This window comes from Corapipo altera, unplaced genomic scaffold (genome assembly GCF_003945725.1).
Source record: "Corapipo altera isolate COAL_440 unplaced genomic scaffold, ASM394572v1 61861, whole genome shotgun sequence".
In the NCBI taxonomy this organism is placed as follows: Eukaryota; Metazoa; Chordata; class Aves; order Passeriformes; family Pipridae; genus Corapipo; species Corapipo altera.
This window is the reverse complement of record NW_020887744.1, coordinates 1-3,668: the sequence shown is the minus strand read 5'-3', so window position 1 is coordinate 3,668 and position 3,668 is coordinate 1. Positions and strand designations below refer to the sequence as shown.

At 38.6% G+C, this 3,668-nt stretch overlaps 1 long non-coding RNA gene across 1 annotated transcript; it reads right to left on the bottom strand.

Annotated features, from left to right (window-relative positions):
• Positions 1–153: 153 nt before the first annotated feature.
• On the bottom strand, positions 154–2,037 carry LOC113941737. Its single transcript, XR_003525746.1, has 2 exons — positions 1,850–2,037; positions 154–354 (listed from the first exon to the last, which is right to left on the bottom strand). It is a non-coding gene; the product is annotated as an uncharacterized LOC113941737 (long non-coding RNA).
• Between the last annotated feature and the right edge of the window lie 1,631 nt (positions 2,038–3,668).

Here is a 3,668-nt window from a genome sequence, read left to right as displayed (position 1 = left end):
GAGCTCTGCAGAGAGGATGACAGTCTGGGTGCAGTTCCAGGGGTCAGCTAAAGCACTCCGACTCCAAGAAACTGTGTTCCAGCAGAACAATTTCAGCTGCACAGTCCTTTGATAATTATAACAGAATTGAGCATATGTTGGAAATGCACTTACTCAGGCATTTTGGCTCTGGAGACCAGCCCCTTTCGGAACAAGAACTTCGACCCCAGGTATTTCCAGTGGGGGTTGAATAATCTTGGAAACAGTAGTAGTCAAAACTCTGCCCAAATCTCATTGGAAAGTAATAGTGTCTGTTGTACTCATATGCGTTACTTAACTTGCCGTTTTCTATAACTGGGTAGTCACACGGTTTCGCTTGAAATAGAATTTAAGAGCAACAATGTCAACACATGCATGATAAAAAGCTCAGCACACAATTAATTCAGATTCAGCCTCATCGTCTGGGTGTTTTCAGAAACAGACAGAACCAGGACTGCCCACCCTGTCACACCCCTCAGGAGTGAGAGAACAATTGCACTGTGCTTCTGGTGTCTTTGGCAGTGCTTTTGGCTCTGCCATTTCCCCCAGTTCCATTGCAATCAACAGAAATCCAGGAAATATTCTCAGCGGACTCCAAAGGCTGATTCATGAGACAAAATGTAAATATTTATTCTACAGTGAGATGACATTGTCCTTGTAGAGGGTCTTGACTAAATTTACTATACTGACCATGATGGGAGCCCAGACATGTGGCTCAGATATAGAAACTGACCTGTACAATCTTAAAATTCAGATGCCTCCTGTCACCACTTCCATTTGTAACTTTTGGGACCCTGCACCAAAAGCTCTTCCTTACTCTTCCCATTTTTATTTAAAATTTTATTTAAAAATTGTAATTTTGTTCTCTTGGTTCCTCAAAAGAACTGACCTTTTTCAGGGAGAAGTCAAGGATAGAAGGAGGAGATTCCCAGATGCTTTCATTCAAGTTTATCTAGGTTCCTCCTGAAATGCTCTGATCCAGAGCCTACCTGCAGAGGCAGGGCAGACCACTCACTGGACAGACCATTCAATAATGAATGAAGTGGTCTCAGAATGATACCTGAATTTTGGAACTCATACTAATATAGAGAAAACATTAATACAGATATTAACAGAGCACTTTTCAGAAACAGCTCAAATCAACTTATCCAAAGGTTCATTTAGAAGACTGATTCCATCAGGGTTTCTCTCACAATCTGTTCTAAGTTTTTCTTTTATTTTCAATGACCAAAGATCAAAGAGTGCTAGATTGTGAAATTAATTGCTAAATTATATATTAACGTTTTTATACTGTGCCTACTGGACAAAACTATCATTGTAGTTATGGGAAGTTTAAGACAATAAAGAACTCACCAACCATCAAGAATACCTTGTTTTGTAATCTGACAGGTTATAACAGATAGAAATACATGTGAATATTCATAAAGCCAACTTACAGCTCCAAGTAAAAATCTAAAGCTCTGACAGCTAAGAGGAAAGACATCTTCCAACCATTACCTATAGTTTGTACTTAAACACTCATGTTGTCCTCTTATCTTGACTAAGATGCTCCTTGGGTGGGGCACAAGTGAGCTGACTATAGCACATTTTAACAAATTCACAAATACAGTAAGAGATAATACCTGTGTTAATAAACATAATGTAAATATTGATTAAACCATTGTTTTATAGGTGATTTTTCTAAACCATCACATTAAGCTTTACATCACAAAGGAAAAAAATGAGTGACTCCCATGCCTACTGCTCCTTGAGTTTTGCTCTTGACTTCTTTTTCTCTCAGATGCTTCTAACAACTCTACATTTTGTGTCTTCATCCATGAGAGCTACTTACAGACACAAGCTGGCTCGGGCACCCAGCCATTCCCGGTACATTCAGCTATGTTTCTGCCAGTCAATGCTTTAAAATGATATCCAAGATCACACTGTATTGTGATTGTATCACCCGCTCTGTAGCTGCCTTTGTCAGGTCTAAAGTTCCCATGGCGAACTACTGGAGGAGAGCATACAATTTCTAAATAAAAAGAGAAAAAATGAAGAATATGTTTAAATTTATTGCTTAAGTTCTTGTTTTCATAGTATATTGACCATAACTGCATAAAATTGTTAAAAAGATGTTTCTTAGGGCAAAGAAAAGATTACATTCCTCTCCCACTCTTATAGTTGTGGAAGACAAGAACGACAGCTGTTACTGATGTCATATTAAGTAGAAGCTTAAAACTAAATTGCAAAGGGAATGGCTGAAGGAAGAACCGGAGGAAATCAAACTGAATCTGACTAATTTTTTCCAAGAGGTCTTTCTGCAGCTGGGTTATGCTGGGCTCATTTATGGACACTGTCCCAAAGTAGGGCAGTGTCACTGGCAGGTCCTAAAGGGAGAAATATCTGCACTCAACTAGGAACTGATCATTCAAAGGCTGTGTGATTAAGATGAGGGACTTACACTGACACTGGAAGTATTTCAACAACTGAAAAAGGTAAAGAATCTTATTCTAAAAAACTCATGGTATCCTTAGGCTCAGAGAAGCCAGGCAAATGTATTCTTTATAAAACAGAATCTGTCCTTTAGATTTCTTGTATTCTACTTCCAATTCAGAAAAAACCACCAGCACTCTCAGGGCTGGGAGGGAATGACTACGGGTTGGTCCTGCTGTGAAGGTGGGTGAATCAGTTGCATGCATGTACTGCTGAATCATCTAGGTTCAGTGATAAGTCAAGTAGGATCCAGAACCACTGTTTGAATATGCCCCGAGTATCAGATCCCAGTATACTGGTGTCTAGAAGAATGTTTGTTTGGCACTCCTCAAAAGCAGTATGTTGCTCAAATGTAGGCGGTGCATATTAATTAGTACCATTACTAATCTTGAAGCAGAAAGGTCAAGAACTGAGTGGGCCCCAAGACTGACAAGTCTTTATTTCTAAAGGAGTCTTTCTGGAAGAGGTCCCAGGAAGGTAGGTGGTAAATAACATCCTACAATGTTGCCCTGTTGCCAACATTTTTTTCCAGTCTCAAGAGTTTGGCAATTTCTTGAAGACAATTCAAGGCACTAATAATTTCCCCAAAATTTACATCAAACTGCTTCAGCTGGGACATAACATGCATATTTCCATTTGCTGGATTTAGAGATTTAAATATAGTCTGTAAATGCTGTAACTGAATTAAACTAAAATAAATTCCATGACCCAGAGGGCTGATGTCAAACAGGACTAGCCTCAAAAATTATGGATTTGTCATATAAACTGCCCAGAAGGCATTTGAGAATTAAAAAGCAATAGAGAGCTTTAGCATTGTAAATATATTAATTTGTAGAGATTCTCAGACAATTGTGAAGTTTGAACGCTGTGGATAATGTGGCTGTTCAATTACAGCTGTGATGACATTAAACATATCGCTGTCTTCATCCTAGACTAAGGGTCATAGACAAGGGCAGGATTCATGCATCCCATGGTCCTTTGGTCTCTCTTTATACATCACTTTATGTCCATGGTTCTTAGGGCAGTTTGAATTTCTCTGGTACTAATACTTTTTTTCCTGCTTGCTTAAATATTCTTTTTCGTGTCTGATTTTTTTCTATTCCTTTGATAAAACATTCTCACTGTGTTTTATAGAAGGTATTCAGCTTTATCCTTCCTATCTGTCCAAATTAGGATTT